We start from the raw sequence: 20,152 nt of genomic DNA on the forward strand, positions 1-20,152 counted from the left end.
TGTTGTTGTTTAGGAGCGTAGGCGTCCCCTAACGGAAATATGCAAATAATGTTAGAATGCACCAATGGGATCTAGCTAGCTAGGATCTGGTCCCTACTTGCTTCTTCCGCCCACTATGACTAATTTGTTCCCATCGGAAATGACAGGCTGGCATATCTTGGGTCAGTTGTAAAAAATCTTTGATTCACATTATGAGGTCATAATAAACTGACAGAACAGATATGCTGTTATGCAAATGCAACATCACATCCTGAGGTGTGCAGCGGTCTAAGGCACTGCATCGCCAGTGCTAGAGGCGTCACTACAGACCTTGGTTCGATCCCGGGCTGTATTACAACCGGCTGTGATCGTCCCATAGGGTGACGCCAATTGGCCTAGCGTCGTCCGGGTAAGTGGAGGGTTTGGCCGGGGTAGGCTGTCATTGTAAATAAGAATTTGTTCTTAAACGACTTGTCTAGTTAAACAAAAAATCAAAAAATACATTTTTACATCGATTGCGTAAATCACCCTTTCATATCAGAATTTACACAAAGTCATTTAAGAAGTAGACAATTCATTATGATGTAGTTGTAACACTATCTATGTGTTCAGAGAACAACATCGAGCTCAACTCAACTACTCTGAATGAAAGAACAGGAACAAATGCATAGATTACCTTAGCTACAGATTCTAACACCAGATAATGTGAGTTAAACACATTTCTTTAGAATCCATTATTATTTTACCTTTATTTAACGAGGCAAGGCAGTTAAGAACAAATTCTTATTTACAATGACAGCCTAGGAACAGTGGGTTAACTGGTCTAGGAACAATGGGTTAACTGGTCTAGGAACAGTGGGTTAACTGGTCTAGGAACAGTGGGTTAACTGGTCTAGGAACAGTGGGTTAACTGCCTGATCAGGGGAACAGTGGGTTAACTGGTCTAGGAACAGTGGGTTAACTGCCTAGGAACAGTGGGTCTAGGAACAGTGGGTTAACTGGTCTAGGAACAGTGGGTTAACTGTCTAGGAACAGTGGGTTAACTGCCTAGGAACAGTGGGGGTCCAGGAACAGTGGGTTAACTGGTCTAGGAACAGTGGGTTAACTGGTCTAGGAACAGTAGGAACAGTGGGTTAACTGCCTAGGAACAGTGGGTTAACTGCCTAGGAACAGTGGGTTAACTGGTCTAGGAACAGTGGGGTTAACTAGTCTAGGAACAGTGGGTTAACTGGTCTAGGAACAGTGGGGTTAACTGGTCTAGGAACAGTGGGTTAACTGCCTAGGAACAGTGGGTTAACTGGTCCAGGAACAGTGGGTTAACTGGTCTAGGAACAGTGGGTTAACTGCCTAGGAACAGTGGGTTAACTGCCTAGGAACAGTGGGTTAACTGGTCTAGGAACAGTGGGTTAACTGCCTAGGGAACAGTGGGTTAACTGGTCTAGGAACAGTGGGGTTAACTGGTCTAGGAACAGTGGGTTAACTGGTCTAGGAACAGTGGGGTTAACTGCCTAGGAACAGTGGGTTAACTGCCTAGGAACAGTGGGTTAACTGGCCTAGGAACAGTGGGGTAACTGGCCTAGGAACAGTGGGGTAACTGGCCTAGGAACAGTGGGTTAACTGCCTAGGAACAGTGGGGTTAACTGGTCTAGGAACAGTGGGTTAACTGGTCTAGGAACAGTGGGTTAACTGGTCTAGGAACAGTGGGTTAACTGCCTAGGAACAGTGGGTTAACTGCCTAGGAACAGTGGGTTAACTGCCTAGGAACAGTGGGTTAACTGCCTAGGAACAGTGGGTTAACTGGTCTAGGAACAGTGGGGTTAACTGGTCTAGGAACAGTGGGTTAACTGGTCTAGGAACAGTGGGTTAACTGGTCTAGGAACAGTGGGGTTAACTGGTCTAGGAACAGTGGGGTTAACTGGTCTAGGAACAGTGGGGTTAACTGCCTAGGAACAGTGGGTTAACTGGTCTAGGAACAGTGGGTTAACTGGTCTAGGAACAGTGGGTTAACTGGCCTAGGAACAGTGGGTTAACTGCCTAGGAACAGTGGGTTAACTGGTCTAGGAACAGTGGGTTAACTGGTCTAGGAACAGTGGGGTTAACTGGTCTAGGAACAGTGGGGTTAACTGGTCTAGGAACAGTGGGTTAACTGCCTAGGAACAGTGGGTTAACTGGTCCAGGAACAGTGGGTTAACTGGTCTAGGAACAGTGGGTTAACTGCCTAGGAACAGTGGGTTAACTGCCTAGGAACAGTGGGTTAACTGGTCTAGGAACAGTGGGTTAACTGGTCTAGGAACAGTGGGTTAACTGGTCTAGGAACAGTGGGTTAACTGCCTAGGAACAGTGGGGTTAACTGTCTAGGAACAGTGGGTTAACTGGTCTAGGAACAGTGGGTTAACTGGTCTAGGAACAGTGGGTTAACTGCCTAGGAACAGTGGGTTAACTGCCTAGGAACAGTGGGTTAACTGGCCTAGGAACAGTGGGTTAACTGGCCTAGGAACAGTGGGTTAACTGGTCTAGGAACAGTGGGGTTAACTGCCTAGGAACAGTGGGTTAACTGCCTAGGAACAGTGGGTTAACTGGCCTAGGAACAGTGGGTTAACTGGTCTAGGAACAGTGGGGTTAACTGGTCTAGGAACAGTGGGTTAACTGCCTAGGAACAGTGGGTTAACTGCCTAGGAACAGTGGGTTAACTGCCTAGGAACAGTGGGTTAACTGGTCTAGGAACAGTGGGTTAACTGGTCTAGGAACAGTGGGGTTAACTGGTCTAGGAACAGTGGGGTTAACTGGTCTAGGAACAGTGGGTTAACTGCCTAGGAACAGTGGGTTAACTGCCTAGGAACAGTGGGTTAACTGGCCTAGGAACAGTGGGGTTAACTGGTCTAGGAACAGTGGGGTTAACTGGTCTAGGAACAGTGGGTTAACTGCCTAGGAACAGTGGGTTAACTGCCTAGGAACAGTGGGTTAACTGGTCTAGGAACAGTGGGTTAACTGGTCTAGGAACAGTGGGTTAACTGGTCTAGGAACAGTGGGTTAACTGGTCTAGGAACAGTGGGGTTAACTGGTCTAGGAACAGTGGGGTTAACTGGTCTAGGAACAGTGGGTCTAGGAACAGTGGGTTAACTCATAGGAACAGTGGGTTAACTGGTCTAGGAACAGTGGGTTAACTGGTCTAGGAACAGTGGGTTAACTGGTCTAGGAACAGTGGGTTAACTGCCTAGGAACAGTGGGTTAACTGGTCTAGGAACAGTGGGTTCTGGTCTAGGAACAGTGGGGTTAACTGGTCTAGGAACAGTGGGGTTAACTGGTCTAGGAACAGTGGGTTAACTGCCTAGGAACAGTGGGTTAACTGGTCCAGGAACAGTGGGTTAACTGGTCTAGGAACAGTGGGTTAACTGCCTAGGAACAGTGGGTTAACTGCCTAGGAACAGTGGGTTAACTGGTCTCCGAACAGTGGGTTAACTGGTCTAGGAACAGTGGGTTAACTGGTCTAGGAACAGTGGGTTAACTGGTCTAGGAACAGTGGGTTAACTGTCTAGGAACAGTGGGGTTAACTGGTCTAGGAACAGTGGGTTAACTGGTCTAGGAACAGTGGGGTTAACTGCCTAGGAACAGTGGGTTAACTGCCTAGGAACAGTGGGTTAACTGGCCTAGGAACAGTGGGGTAACTGGCCTAGGAACAGTGGGGTAACTGGCCTAGGAACAGTGGGGTAACTGCCTAGGAACAGTGGGGTTAACTGGTCTAGGAACAGTGGGTTAACTGGTCTAGGAACAGTGGGTTAACTCTAGGAACAGTGGGTTAACTGCCTAGGAACAGTGGGTTAACTGCCTAGGAACAGTGGGTTAACTGCCTAGGAACAGTGGGTTAACTGGTCTAGGAACAGTGGGTTAACTGGTCTAGGAACAGTGGGTTAACTGGTCTAGGAACAGTGGGTTAACTGGTCTAGGAACAGTGGGTTAACTGCCTAGGGAACAGTGGGTTAACTGGTCTAGGAACAGTGGGGTTAACTGGTCTAGGAACAGTGGGTTAACTGGTCTAGGAACAGTGGGGTTAACTGCCTAGGAACAGTGGGTTAACTGCCTAGGAACAGTGGGTTAACTGGCCTAGGAACAGTGGGGTAACTGGCCTAGGAACAGTGGGTTAACTGGCCTAGGAACAGTGGGTTAACTGCCTAGGAACAGTGGGTTAACTGGTCTAGGAACAGTGGGTTAACTGGCCTAGGAACAGTGGGGTAACTGCCTAGGAACAGTGGGGTTAACTGGTCTAGGAACAGTGGGTTAACTGGTCTAGGAACAGTGGGTTAACTGGTCTAGGAACAGTGGGTTAACTGCCTAGGAACAGTGGGTTAACTGCCTAGGAACAGTGGGTTAACTGCCTAGGAACAGTGGGTTAACTGCCTAGGAACAGTGGGTTAACTGCCTAGGAACAGTGGGTTAACTGCCTAGGAACAGTGGGTTAACTGCCTAACTGGTCTAGGAACAGTGGGTTAACTGGTCTAGGAACAGTGGGTTAACTGGTCTAGGAACAGTGGGGTTAACTGGTCTAGGAACAGTGGGGTTAACTGGTCTAGGAACAGTGGGTTAACTGCCTAGGAACAGTGGGTTAACTGGTCCAGGAACAGTGGGTTAACTGGTCTAGGAACAGTGGGTTAACTGGTCTAGGAACAGTGGGTTAACTGCCTAGGAACAGTGGGTTAACTGCCTAGGAACAGTGGGTTAACTGGTCTAGGAACAGTGGGTTAACTGGTCTAGGAACAGTGGGTTAACTGGTCTAGGAACAGTGGGTTAACAGCCTAGGAACAGTGGGTTAACTGCCTAGGAACAGTGGGTTAACTGGTCTAGGAACAGTGGGTTAACTGGTCTAGGAACAGTGGGTTAACTGGTCTAGGAACAGTGGGGTTAACTGCCTAGGAACAGTGGGTTAACTGCCTAGGAACAGTGGGTTAACTGGTCTAGGAACAGTGGGTTAACTGGTCAGGAACAGTGGGGTTTGGTCTAGGAACAGTGGGGTTAACTGGTCTAGGAACAGTGGGTTAACAGCCTAGGAACAGTGGGTTAACTGGTCCAGGAACAGTGGGTTAACTGGTCTAGGAACAGTGGGTTAACTGGTCTAGGAACAGTGGGTTAACTGCCTAGGAACAGTTTAACTGCCTAGGAACAGTGGGTTAACTGGTCTAGGAACAGTGGGTTAACTGGTCCAGGAACAGTGGGTTAACTGGTCTAGGAACAGTGGGTTAACTGCCTAGGAACAGTGGGTTAACTGCCTAGGAACAGTGGGTTAACTGGTCTAGGAACAGTGGGTTAACTGGTCTAGGAACAGTGGGTTAACTGGTCTAGGAACAGTGGGGTTAACTGCCTAGGAACAGTGGGTTAACTGCCTAGGAACAGTGGGTTAACTGGTCTAGGAACAGTGGGTTAACTGGTCTAGGAACAGTGGGTTAACTGGTCTAGGAACAGTGGGTTAACTGGTCTAGGAACAGTGGGGTTAACTGGTCTAGGAACAGTGGGTTAACTGGTCTAGGAACAGTGGGGTTAACTGTCTAGGAACAGTGGGTTAACAGCCTAGGAACAGTGGGTTAACTCCTAGGAACAGTGGGTTAACTGGCCTAGGAACAGTAACTGGCCTAGGAACAGTGGGGTAACTGCCTAGGAACAGTGGGGTTAACTGGTCTAGGAACAGTGGGTTAACTGGTCTAGGAACAGTGGGTTAACTGGTCTAGGAACAGTGGGTTAACTGCCTAGGAACAGTGGGTTAACTGCCTAGGAACAGTGGGTTAACTGGCCTAGGAACAGTGGGTTAACTGCCTAGGAACAGTGGGTTAACTGCCTAGGAACAGTGGGTTAACTGCCTAGGAACAGTGGGTTAACTGGTCTAGGAACAGTGGGTTAACTGGTCTAGGAACAGTGGGGTTAACTGGTCTAGGAACAGTGGGTTAACTGTCTAGGAACAGTGGGTTAACTGCCTAGGAACAGTGGGTTAACTGGTCCAGGAACAGTGGGTTAACTGGTCTAGGAACAGTGGGTTAACTGGTCTAGGAACAGTGGGTTAACTGCCTAGGAACAGTGGGTTAACTGCCTAGGAACAGTGGGTTAACTGGTCTAGGAACAGTGGGTTAACTGGTCTAGGAACAGTGGGTTAACTGGTCTAGGAACAGTGGGTTAACTGGTCTAGGAACAGTGGGTTAACTGGTCTAGGAACAGTGGGTTAACTGCCTAGGAAACTGCCTAGGAACAGTGGGTTAACTGCCTAGGAACAGTGGGTTAACTGCCTACAGTGGGTTAACTGCCTAGGAACAGTGGGTTAACTGGTTAGGAACAGTGGGTTAACTGGTCTAGGAACAGTGGGGTTAACTGGTCTAGGAACAGTGGGGTTAACTGGTCTAGGAACAGTGGGTTAAGCCTAGGAACAGTGGGTTAACTGGTCCAGGAACAGTGGGTTAACTGGTCTAGGAACAGTGGGTTAACTGGTCTAGGAACAGTGGGTTAACTGCCTGAACAGTGGGTTAAGCCTAGGAACAGTGGGTTAACTGCCAACTGGTCTAGGAACAGTGGGTTAACTGGTCTAGGAACAGTGGGTTAACTGGTCTCTACTGTGGTTATCACTATCTACTTATCTCATATGTATATACTGTACTCGATATCATCTACTGTATCTTGCCTATGCTGCTCTGTACCATCACTCATTCATATATCCTTATGTACATATTCTTTATCCCCTTACACTGTGTATAAGACAGTAGTTTTTTTGGAATTGTTAGTTAGATTACTTGTTCGTTATTACTGCATTGTCGGAACTAGAAGCACAAGCATTTCGCTACACTCGCATTAACATCTGCTAACCATGTGTATGTGACAAATAAAATTTGATTTGATTTGATTTGTGTTCAGAGAACAAAGTGGAGCTCAACTCAACTACTCTGAATGAAAGATCAGGAACAAATGCATAGATTCTCTTAACTACAGATTCTAACACCAGATAATGTGAGTTAAACACATTTCTTTGGTATCCATTATTATTTACCTTTGTTTAACTAGGCAAGGCAGTTAAGAACAAATACTTATTCACAATGACGGCCTAGGAACAGTGGGGTTAACTGCCTAGGAACAGTGGGGTTAACTGCCTAGGAACAGTGGGGTTAACTGCCTAGGAACAGTGGGGTTAACTGCCTAGGAACAGTGGGGTTAACTGCCTAGGAACAGTGGGTTAACTGCCTAGGAACAGTGGGGTTAACTGCCTAGGAACAGTGGGTTAACTGCCTAGGAACAGTGGGGTTAACTGCCTATAGGAACAGTGGGTTAACTGCCTAGGAACAGTGGGGTTAACTGCCTAGGAACAGTGGGTTAACTGGTCTAGGAACAGTGGGTTAACTGCCTAGGAACAGTGGGTTAACTGCCTAGGAACAGTGGGTTAACTGCCTAGGAACAGTGGGTTAACTGCCTAGGAACAGTGGGTTAACTGCCTAGGAACAGTGGGTTAACTGCCTAGGAACAGTGGGTTAACTGCCTAGGAACAGTGGGTTAACTGCCTAGGAACAGTGGGTTAACTGCCTAGGAAGAGTGGGTTAACTGCCTAGGAAGAGTGGGTTAACTGCCTAGGAACAGTGGGTTAACTGCCTAGGAACAGTGGGTTAACTGCCTAGGAAGAGTGGGTTAACTGCCTAGGAACAGTGGGGTTAACTGCCTAGGAACAGTGGGGTTAACTGGTCTAGGAACAGTGGGGTTAACTGCCTAGGAACAGTGGGTTAACTGCCTAGGAACAGTGGGGTTAACTGGTATAGGAACAGTGGGTTAACTGCCTAGGAACAGTGGGGTTAACTGCCTAGGAACAGTGGGGTTAACTGCCTAGGAACAGTGGGTTAACTGCCTAGGAACAGTGGGGTTAACTGCCTAGGAACAGTGGGTTAACTGCCTAGGAACAGTGGGGTTAACTGGTATAGGAACAGTGGGTTAACTGCCTAGGAACAGTGGGGTTAACTGCCTAGGAACAGTGGGTTAACTGGTCTAGGAACAGTGGGTTAACTGCCTAGGAACAGTGGGTTAACTGCCTAGGAACAGTGGGTTAACTGCCTAGGAACAGTGGGTTAACTGCCTAGGAACAGTGGGTTAACTGCCTAGGAACAGTGGGTTAACTGCCTCGGAACAGTGGGTTAACTGCCTAGGAAGAGTGGGTTAACTGCCTAGGAACAGTGGGTTAACTGCCTAGGAAGAGTGGGTTAACTGCCTAGGAACAGTGGGGTTAACTGCCTAGGAACAGTGGGGTTAACTGGTCTAGGAACAGTGGGGTTAACTGCCTAGGAACAGTGGGGTTAACTGGCCTAGGAACAGTGGGTTAACTGGTCTAGGAACAGTGGGTTAACTGCCTAGGAACAGTGGGGTTAACTGCCTAGGAACAGTGGGGTTAACTGGTCTAGGAACAGTGGGGTTAACTGCCTAGGAACAGTGGGGTTAACTGGCCTAGGAACAGTGGGGTTAACTGGCCTAGGAACAGTGGGGTTAACTGCCTAGGAACAGTGGGTTAACTGCCTAGGAACAGTGGGGTTAACTGCCTAGGAACAGTGGGGTTAACTGCCTAGGAACAGTGGGTTAACTGCCTAGGAACAGTGGGTTAACTGCCTAGGAACAGTGGGGTTAACTGCCTAGGAACAGTGGGGTTAACTGCCTTGTTCACAGGAACAGTGGGTTAACTGCCTAGGAACAGTGGGGTTAACTGCCTAGGAACAGTGGGGTTAACTGCCTAGGAACAGTGGGGTTAACTGCCTTGTTCAGGGGCAGAACAACAGAGTTTTACCTTGTCAGCTCAGGGATTCGATCTAGCAACCTTTCAGTTACTGGCCCAACGCTCTAACCACTAGGCTACCTGCCACCCCTGCGCACTAACCACTAGGCTACCTGCCACTAGGCTACCTGGTTATACTGGGAGTTATAGGTTAGGTACTGTTTGGTGTAGCACAGAGAATTGCCAACCAACCTCAGCGATACCGTCTTCGTCTTTGATTTGTGGAAACAACAGTCTCATAAAATGTTCACGTCCAGTTGCAGGGGGTACGTTTGTTTTGCTCCATGAAGTAATGGAACAATGTGTTGGTCATCTTGTCTATTTCAAGTCTTCTCATTGGTTGAGACGGGAGGGTTTCCACCCCAAAGTGTCACATGTCATGATGACAGACTCCTGTATCGAAATTTTTTACCAAAACACCTTTTTTATTTGCTAACTCACATTTTTACCTGGTGTTACAATGTGTAGAGTGTATTCCCCCTGGGTCGGTCTAGACATCCTAAACAGGAAATCCTATTGACTTACTCCCAAAGGAGTTATTGATTTTCACAGGTCTGTGTGTGTCACTGCTGGGGTGGGGGGGGGGGCAGATCATTCCATTTCCATCCCTTTCCAATCCTCTGCTACATCAATACTTCAACCCCTGTGAACTTCATGTAGTAAATCAAATCAAAGTTTATAGGTCTCGTACGCTGATTTGCAGATGTTATCGCAGGTGAAATGCAGCAGTGCAGTAATATCTAGCAACACGATAACAATACACACATCCATCCAAAAGTTAATGAGCTGTCAAGAGTCCTGAATATAAATATATATGTACAGTGCATTCGGAAAGTATTCAGACCCCTTCCCTTCTTCCACATTTTGTTCAATTCCAGCCTTATTCTAAAATGGATTAAATCAAACAGGTTCCTCATCAATCTACAATATCCCATAATGACATCACAATACCCCATAATGACATCACAATACCCCATAATGTTTTTTAGACATTTTTTTGCAAATGAATGAAAAATACAAACAGTGGTCCTCCTGAATGGCACAGCGGTCTAAGGCACTACAGCCTGGGTTTTGATCCCGAATGGCACAGCGGTCTAAGGCACTACAGCCTGGGGTTTGATCCCGAGTGGCACAGCGGTCTAAGGCACTACAGCCTGGGGTTTGATCCCGAGTGGCACAGCGGTCTAAGGCACTACAGCCTGGGGGCCTACAGGCACTGGGGTTTGATCCCAAATGGCACAGCGGTCTAAGGCACTACAGCCTGGGGTTTGATCCCAAATGGCACAGCGGTCTAAGGCACTACAGCCTGGGGTTTGATCCCAAATGGCACAGCGGTCTAAGGCACTACAGCCTGGGGTTTGATCCCGAATGGCACAGCGGTCTAAGCACTACAGCCTGGGGTTTGATCCCGAATGGCACAGCGGTCTAAGGCACTACAGCCTGGGGTTTGATCCCGAGTGGCACAGCGGTCTAAGGCACTACAGCCTGGCACAGCGGTCTAAGGCACTACAGGGGGTTTGATCCCGAGTGGCACAGCGGTCTAAGGCACTACAGCCTGGGGTTTGATCCCGAATGGCACAGCGGTCTAAGGCACTACAGCCTGGGGTTTGATCCCGAGTGGCACAGCGGTCTAAGGCACTACAGCCTGGGGTTTGATCCCAAGTGGCACAGCGGTCTAAGGCACTACAGCCTGGGGTTTGATCCCGAGTGGCACAGCGGTCTAAGGCACTACAGCCTGGGGTTTGATCCCGAGTGGCACAGCGGTCTAAGGCACTACAGCCTGGGGTTTGATCCCGAGTGGCACAGCGGTCTAAGGCACTACAGCCTGGGGTTTGATCCCGAGTGGCACAGCGGTCTAAGGCACTACAGCCTGGGGTTTGATCCCGAGTGGCACAGCGGTCTAAGGCACTACAGCCTGGGGTTTGATCCCGAGTGGCACAGCGGTCTAAGGCACTACAGCCTGGGGTTTGATCCCTGGGGTTTGAGTGGCACAGCCTAAGGCACTACAGCCTGGGGTTTGATCCCGAGTGGTGTCTAAGGCACTACAGCGGATAAGGCACTACAGCCTGGGGTTTGATCCCGAGTGGCACAGCGGTCTAAGGCACTACAGCCTGGGGTTTGATCCCGAGTGGCACAGCGGTCTAAGGCACTACAGCCTGGGGTTTGATCCCGAGTGGCACAGCGGTCTAAGGCACTACAGCCTGGGGTTTGATCCCGAATGGCACAGCGGTCTAAGGCACTACAGCCTGGGGTTTGATCCCGAGTGGCACAGCGGTCTAAGGCACTACAGCCCGGGGTTTGATCCCAGGCTGTGTAACAAACCGCCGTAACCCGGGAGTCCCAAAGGGCGGCGCATAATTGGCCCAGTGTCGTCCGGTTTAGGGGAGGGTTTGTCCGGGCGCCTGCAAGCTGACTTCGGTCGTCAGACTTCCGACACTGGCGGGTGTTAAGAAGCGCGGCTTGGCGGGTCATGTTTCGAGGACGCGTGACTCGACCTTCGCCTCTCCCAAGCCCGTTGGGGATTTGCAGCGATGAAACAAGATCGAAAAAATTGGGGAGAAAAAGGGGGTAGGATACAAAAAAATATCTACCTTATTTACATAAGTATTCAGAACCTTTGCTATGAGACTCGAAATTGAACTCCATTTTTTTTTTTTTTTTTTTTTTTTTTTACCTTTATTTAACTCAGTTAAGTTCAGTTCCATTGATGATCCTTGAGCTGTTTCTCCACTTGTGAAAAATGTAATTGATTGGATATGATTTGGAAAGGCACACACCTGTCTATATAAGGTCCCATAGTTGACAGTGCATGTCAGAGCAAAAACCAAGCAATGAGGTTAAAGGAATTGTTCGTAGAGCTCCGAGACAGGATTGTGTCGAGGCACAGATTTGGGGAAGGGGACCCAAAAAATGTTTGCAGCATTGAAGGTCCCCAAAAACAGAGTGGCCCCCATCATTCTTAAGTGCAAGAAGTTTGGAACCACCAAGACTCTTCCTATAGCTGGCCGCCCAGCCAAACTGAGCAATCAGGGGAGAAGGGCCTTGGTCAGGGAGGTGAGCAAGAACCTGATGGTCACTCTGACAGAGATCCAGAGTTCCTCTGTGGAGATGGGAGAACCTTCTAGAAGGACAACCATCTCTGCAGCACTCCATCAATCAGGCTTCTATGGTAGAGTCGACAGACGAAAGCCACTCCTCAGTGAAAGGCACATGACAGCCCTCTTGGAGTTTGCCAAAAGGCACCTAAAGGACTCTCGGACCATGAGAAACAAGATTCTCTGGCCTGATTAAACCAAAATTAAACTCTTTGGCCTGAATGCCAAGCGTCACATCTGGGGGAAACCTGGCACCATCCCTACGGTGAAGCATGGGGGTGGCAGAATTATACTGTGAGGATGTTTTTCAGCGACAAAGACTGGGAGACTAGTCAGGATCAAGGGAAAGATCAACGAGCAAAGTACAGAGAGATCCTTGAGGAAAACCTGCTCCAGAGTGCTCAGGACGCTCAGACTGGGGCACAGGTTCACCTTCCAACAGGACAACAAACCTAAGCACACAGCCAAGACAACACAGGAGTGGCTTCGGGACAAGTCTCTGAATGTCCTCGAGTGGCCCAGCCAGAGCCCGGACTTGAACCCGGACGAACATCTCTGGAGAGACCTGAAAATAGCTGTGCAGCGACGTTCCCCATACAACCTGACAGAGCTTGAGAGGATCTGCAGAGAACAATGGGAGGAACTCCCTAAGTACAGGTGTGCCAAGCTTGTAGCGTCATACCCAAGAAGACTCGAGTCTGTAATCACTGCCAAAAGTGCTTAAACAAAGTACTGAGTAAAGGCTCTGAATACTTATGGAAATCTAATATTTCTGTTTTCTTTGTTAGAAATTTGCCAGAATATTTGCTTTGTAATTATGGGGTATTGTGATGTCATTATGGTAGAATGTGTGTAGATTGCTGAGTGATGTCATTATGGTAGAATGTATGTAGATTGCTGAGGGGAAAAATGATTTAGTCTATTTTAGAATAAGGCTGTAACGTAACAAAATGTGGAAAATGTCAAGGGGTCTGAATACTTTCCCGAATGCTCTGTATATAAGAACAACATTCATATTCAGTGAGAGGGACAGAACAACATGCATATTCAGTGAGAGGGACAGAACAACATGCATATTCAGTGAGAGGGACAGAACAACATTCATATTCAGTGAGAGGGACAGAACAACATTCATATTCAGTGAGAGGGACAGAACAACATTCATATTCAGTGAAAGGGACAGAACAACATGCAAATTCAGTGAGAGGGACAGAACAACATGCATATTCAGTGAGAGGGACAGAACAACATGCATATACAGTGAGAGGGACAGAACAACATGCATATTCAGTGAGAGGGACAGAACAACATGCATATTCAGTGAGAGGGACAGAACAACATGCATATTCAGTGAGAGGGACAGAATAACATGCATATTCAGTGAGAGGGACAGAACAACATGCATATTCAGTGAGAGGGACAGAACAACATGCATATTCAGTGAGAGGGACAGAACAACATGCATATTCAGTGAGAGGGACAGAACAACATGCATATTCAGTGAGAGGGACAGAACAACATGCATATTCAGTGAGAGGGACAGAACAACATGCATATTCAGTGAGAGGGACAGAACAACATGCATATTCAGTGAGAGGGACAGAACAACATGCATATTCAGTGAGAGGGAACTTAAAAACCTGTTAATTGAAAGAGAGAGGACTAGGGAAAGAGGGTTGGGGTGGGGGAAGTGAGGAAACAGAGAGAGAGAGAGAGAGAGAGTGACAGGGAGAGATGAGAAACAGTGAGAGATAGAATGAGAGAGAGAGAGAGTGAGAGAAACAGAGTGAGAAACAGAGAGAGAGAGAGAGCGAGAGAGAGCGAGAGAATGAGAGAGAGAGCGAGAGGAACAGAGTGAGAAACAGAGAGAGAGAGAGAGAGGGAGAATCTGCACCTGTTGTGTGGGTGGGAGTAAAACTTATATTTCACCACTAGAGGTCACTAAAACTCTGTGTTTTATTTTGACTTTACAGGTGAATGTGTGTGTGTGTGTGTGTGTGTGTGTGTGCGCGTGCACGTGCGTGTGTGTGTCTGCACCCACATCCCTTTCCCACTCATGCCTACTTGTGCCTGTATGTCTCTCTCTCTCTGTGCCACTTACCGATGCCTCGTTCTGACACAGACACCTTGTTAGTGTACCACAGATAATTAGAACAGCCGCTGCTCTCCCTGCGAGAGGCTATCACTGCTTCTTGATTAGCTATGATTAGCATGATTACAAGCTGAGCCTGAGCCACCAACCAGCAAACACACACACACACACGCACACACACACACTGAGCTCAAGGCAGGCAGCAATGACTTTGCCAGATTGACAGCCAGCCCTGTCTCTCCTACACATACAGCCAGCCCTGTCTCCTCTACACATACAGCCAGCCCTGTCTCCTCTACACATACAGCCAGCCCTGTCTCCTCTACACATACAGCCAGCCCTGTCTCCTCTACACATACAGCCAGCCCTGTCTCCTCTACACATACAGCCAGCCCTGTCTCCTCTACACATACAGCCAGCCCTGTCTCCTCTACTCATACAGCCAGCCCTGTCTCTCCTACTGATACAGACAGTCCTGTCTCTCCTACTCATACAGCCAGCCCTGTCTCCTCTACATACAGACAGCCCTGCATACAGCCAGCCCTGTCTCTCCTACTCATACAGCCAGCCCTGTCTCTCCTACACATACAGTCTCTCCTACACATACAGCCAGCCCTGTCTCCTCTACTCATACAGACAGCCCTGTCTCTCCTACTCACACAGACAGCCCTGTCTCTCCTCTATACATACAGACAGCCCTGTCTCCTCTACTCATACAGCCAGCCCTGTCTCCTCTACACATACAGCCAGCCCTGTCTCCTCTACTCATACAGCCAGCCCTGTCTCTCCTACTCATACAGCCAGCCCTGTCTCCTCTACTCATACAGCCAGCCCTGTCTCTCCTACTCATACAGACAGCCCTGTCTCTCCTACTCATACAGACAGCCCTGTCTCTCCTACTCATACAGACAGCCCTGTCTCTCCTACACACACAGCCAGCCCTGTCTCTCCTACTCATACAGACAGCCCTGTCTCTCCTACTCATACAGACAGCCCTGTCTCTCCTACTCATACAGACAGCCCTGTCTCTCCTACTCATACAGACAGCCCTGTCTCTCCTACTCATACAGCCAGCCCTGTCTCCTCTACACCTACAGCCAGCCTCATGGAATAGTTTATCAGGAGTGAACCAGAGATCAATTAGGATGGTGGATTGATTGCAATCTGTTTATTATGATCATGATCAACAGTAATCTTACTATCCACTTCAGACGTGTGTCTGCCGCTGTAATAGGTAGTTAGTGTGTGTTAGTTCATAAGCCTAGTCCTGAGACAGAGCGGTCCGTAGTAATACTGTTACGTTGCTGGGTCGAGGTTTCTGCCCATCCACCCAGGCGTAGTGACTGTCTGGTTTGAGGATCAATATCTTTTTTATAACCTAATTTTGGCCTCAAACAGCAGTAGCAAAGAATGTCTTCTCCGTTTTGCAACACTGGGTTAAGTTCTCCTCAGTTTGGTCTGTCTTGTATTCTGGGATGTCAGGAGTATGGCAGAACTGTATTCTGGGATGTCAGGAGTATGGCAGAACTGTATTCTGGGATGTCAGGAGTATGGCAGAACTGTATTCTGGGATGTCAGGAGTATGGCAGAACTGTATTCTGGGATGTCAGGAGTATGGCAGAACTGTATTCTGGGATGTCAGGAGTATGGCAGAACTGTATTCTGGGATGTCAGGAGTATGGCAGAACTGTATTCTGGGATGTCAGGAGAATGGCAGAACTGTATTCTGGGTCCAGGCCAGGCAGAGAACACCAGTTGGGTTGCTATGGAGATAGACAGGAGAACAGAGGATGAGCTTAGCATCATGATTGGCTGACAGATGCAGTTGTTATGACGACACAAGGGAAACAGTCACTGCTTCACCATTCTGTTTAATTGTATATATGTATATGATATAGGTACCTCAGGTGGGTTAGGATGGGCTCGTGGTAAGAGCTGGAGCGGAATTCAGTGGAATGGTATCAGATACATCAAACACATTGGTTTCCATGGTTTCCAGGTGTTTGATGCAAATCCCTTGCGCGCCGTTCCAGACGTTATTATGAGCCGTCCTCCCCTCAGCAGCCTCCTCTGGTGAGTACGGTTGGAATAAAAAAAGGCCCCAGACAATGGTAGAAACAGTATGAGCATGACAGAAGAATAAGTTAGGGGGAATAAGTTAGGGAGAATAGGTTAGGGAGAATTAGTTAGGGGAAATAAGTTAGGGAGAATTAGTTAGGGAGAATAAGTTAGGGAGAATAAGTTGGGGAGAATTAGTTAGGGAGAATAGGTGAGGGGTATAAGTTAGGGGGAATAAGTTAGGGAGAATTAGTTAGGGAGAATAGGTTAGGGAGAATAAGTTAGGGAGAATAGGTGAGGGGTATAAGTTAGGGGGAATAAGTTAGGGAGAATTAGTTAGGGAGAATAGGTTAGGGAGAATAAATTAGGGAGAATAAGTTGGGGAGAATTAGTTAGGGAGAATAGGTTAGGGAGAATAGGTGAGGGGTATAAGTTAGGGGGAATAAGTTAGGGAGAATTAGTTAGGGAGAATAGGTTAGGGAGAATAAGTTAGGGAGAATAAGTTGGGGAGAATTAGTTAGGGAGAATAGGTTAGGGAGAATAGGTGAGGGGTATAAGTTAGGGGGAATAAGTTAGGGAGAATTAGTTAGGGAGAATAGGTTAGGGAGAATAAGTTGGGGAAAATTAGTTAGGGAGAATAGGTGAGGGAGAATAGGTGAGGGGGAATAAGTTAGGGGGAATAAGTTAGGGAGAATTAGTTAGGGAGAATAGGTTAGGGAGAATAGGTGAGGGGGAATAAGTTAGGGAGAATAGGTTGGGAGGAATAAGTTAGGGGGAATAAGTTAGGGAGAATAGGTTAGGGGAATAAGTTAGGGAGAATAAGTTAGGGAGAATAAGTTAGGGAGAATAAGTTAGGGGAATAAGTTAGGGGGAGAATAAGTTAGGGGGAATTAGTTAGGGAGAATAGTTAGGGGGAATAAGTTAGGGGGAATAAGTTAGGGAGAATAGGTTGGGGGAATAAGTTAGGGGAATAAGTTAGGGAGAATAAGTTAGGGGGAATAAGTTAGGGAGAATAGGTTAGGGGGAATAAGTTAGGGAGAATAGGTTAGGGAGGATTAGTTAGGGAGAATAGGTTAGGGAGGATTAGTTAGGGAGAATAGGTTAGGGAGAATAGGTTAGGGAGAATACGTTAGGGAGAATAGGTTAGGGGGAATAAGTTAGGGAGAATTAGTTAGGGGGAATAAGTTAGGGAGAACTAGTTAAGGAGAATTAGTTAGGGGGAATAAGATAGGGAGAATAGGTTAGGGAGAATGGGTTAGGGGAACGTCCTTTGTCACAGCAGTGATCTTCAGGTTTCCCACTTTGCTGTTGTTTACCGTTTGGTTGCCACGACAAAAGCTGTCCTTCGGGGTACAGGTGAGAGGTTAGGTAGGTAGGAGGTTGACGACGCAGGAGATCACGGCCATGCTTTCTGCTCGCGGGTGCTGGGAATTGTCTCGACATTTTCCAGGATCTACACTTCCCTGAACTCTTACGCCTCAGAGCGACGACAGGTGTCGATTGGATGTTGTTGAATAGCGACATAAGCAGACCTCCGGAGACGAACAGATCAGTAGCTGAAGAAAAGTCTTTATAAATCCCCAATCAGCCGCACATCCCCTTTAACAGTCCTTTGATAAAAGGTGTTGGCAACATGATTCTGTCAGGCTTACAGCTCGGAGAAATTCCCACAGACCTCAGTACATTAACGTGTCTGTCAACACAGCTCTAGTCACCCTCATACAAGACCGCTGATCCTGAGGGCTCAGTCACCTTGGAGAGACATTCTATACTGTAAACCGTGTGTATCCATGTTCTGTGTGTGTGTGTGTGTGTGTGTGTGTTGTGTGTGTGTGTGTGTGTGTAGCAGATGTCTTTATGACATCAGCACATTTATGCAAACTCCTCTATGAGCAACGCATGGTAAACAAGGATGTGCTGTCACCGTGGATACCAGGCTGGAACACGGAACACAGCTCGTGTTTGAGGAGAGGGAAGTGATGAAAGCGTGTACAATACCACACACAATGTTTTGATGTCACCCAACCCCCCCAACAAAAAAAAAAAACAACAGGCTAATTTTTTTAACAAAATGGGAAACATGTTGAAGCTTTCAAACAAACCCTCCTTGATATGATCTCACTGGAGGAGATATAGAGGGGTTATAGCAGTGGTGGAACACTTGTGAAGATCACAAGAGGCAACGTTTCTGTTCCTCTTTACTCTGCTAAAGCCTTTAATCCGTTACTATTCAGCCCTATTTCTGTATTTATTGTTCTCTAGGGGATTCAAGCAACGTACATCAAACAGTCAGAGGTAACTGTGTAGACTTACGACAGTGTTATTGATGGAAACGGATGGGGAAAAGCAAGCAGTGGATGCTAAAGGAAGCCAAGCTTCCCCAAATATTTGACCAATTAAAAAAAATATATATATTAAATATGTTCTCTTTCATCTCTGTGTTTTCATAATTTTCGGAATATTCGCAAATGGCTGAATCTCACTAGAGAAATCGTCCGTGGGAGGGAAATATGTAGCCCATGTATCTGATGTTGTCTGAAACGAAGGAAATATGTAGCCCATGTATCTGATGCTGTCTAAAACGAAGGAAATATGTAGCCCATGTATCTGATGCTGTCTGAAACAAAGGAAATATGTAGCCCATGTATCTGATGCTGTCTGAAACGAAGGAAATATGTAGCCCATGTATCTGATGCTGTCTAAAACAAAGGAAATATGTAGCCCATGTATCTGATGTTGTCTGAAACAAAGGAAACGTGGAGACCATGTATCTGATGCTGTCTGAAACGAAGGAAACGTGTAGACCATGTATCTGATGCTGTCTGAAACGAAGGAAACGTGTAGATCATGTATCTGAGAATCCTGCATCATAATAGAATGAGAATCCTGCATCGTAATAGAATGAGAATCCTGCATCATAATAGAATGAGAATCCTGCATCGTAATAGAATGAGAATCCTGCATCATAATAGAATGAGAATCCTGCATCGTAATAGAATGAGAATCCTGCATCATAATAGAATGAGAATCCTGCATCGTAATAGAATGAGAATCCTGCATCATAATAGAATGAGAATCCTGCATCATAATAGAATGAGAATCCTGCATCGTAATAGAATGAGAATCCTGCATCATAATAGAATGAGAATCCTGCATCGTAATAGAATGAGAATCCTGCATCATAATGGAATGAGAATCCTGCATCGTAATAGAATGAGAATCCTGCATCGTAATAGAATGAGAATCCTGCATCATAATAGAATGAGAATCCTGCATCATAATAGAATGAGAATCCTGCATCATAATAGAATGAGAATCCTGCATCATAATAGAATGAGAATCCTGCATCATAATAGAATGAGAATCCTGCATCATAATAGAATGAGAATCCTGCATCGTAATAGAATGAGAATCCTGCATCGTAAAGGAATGAGAATCCTGCATCGTAAAGGAATGAGAATCCTGCATCGTAAAGGAATGAGAATCCTGCATCGTAAAGGAATGAGAATCCTGCATCGTAATAGAATGAGAATCCTGCATCGTAATAGAATGAGAATCCTGCATTGTAAAGGAATGAGAATCCTGCATCGTAAAGGAATGAGCATCCTGCATCGTAAAGGAATGAGAATCCTGCATCGTAATAGAATGAGAATCCTGCATCGTAATAGAATGAGAATCCTGCAGGAATGAGAATAATAGAATGAGAATCCTGCATCGTAATAGAATGAGAATCCTGGCAAACGGAATGAGAATCCTGCATCGTAAAGGAATCCTGCAAAAGGAATGGAATGAGAATCCTGCATCATAAAGGAATGAGAATCCTGCATCATAAATGGCATGAGAATCCTATTCTCTATATTTATTACCTTACCTCTCTTATTTTCCTACTGTGTGAGAATTGATTGTATGTTTGTTTATTCCATGTGTAACTCTGTGTTCCTGCATCGTAATTGTTTGAATGAGAATCCTCGCACTGAATCCTTTGAATGAGAATTGGAAAATCCTGCATCGTAATAAATGAGAATCCTGTTCTCAATAGAAAGCCTACCTGGTTAAATGAGAACTTGTTCTCAACAAGCCTACCTGGTTAAATAAAGGTGTTCTCAACTAGCCTACCTGGTTAAATAAAGGTGTTCTCAACAAGCCTACCTGGTT

At 46.7% G+C, this 20,152-nt stretch overlaps 1 long non-coding RNA gene across 1 annotated transcript; it reads right to left on the reverse strand.

Annotated features, from left to right (window-relative positions):
- Nucleotides 1–15,092: 15,092 nt before the first annotated feature.
- Nucleotides 15,093–17,818, reverse strand: LOC121844407. The gene is made up of 3 exons (XR_006081977.1): nt 17,314–17,818; nt 15,842–16,009; nt 15,093–15,702 (listed from the first exon to the last, which is right to left on the reverse strand). It is a non-coding gene; the product is annotated as an uncharacterized LOC121844407 (long non-coding RNA).
- Between the last annotated feature and the right edge of the window lie 2,334 nt (nt 17,819–20,152).

The sequence above is a fragment of the Oncorhynchus tshawytscha genome, unplaced genomic scaffold (assembly GCF_018296145.1).
Source record: "Oncorhynchus tshawytscha isolate Ot180627B unplaced genomic scaffold, Otsh_v2.0 Un_scaffold_9189_pilon_pilon, whole genome shotgun sequence".
Taxonomy (NCBI): domain Eukaryota; kingdom Metazoa; phylum Chordata; class Actinopteri; order Salmoniformes; family Salmonidae; genus Oncorhynchus; species Oncorhynchus tshawytscha.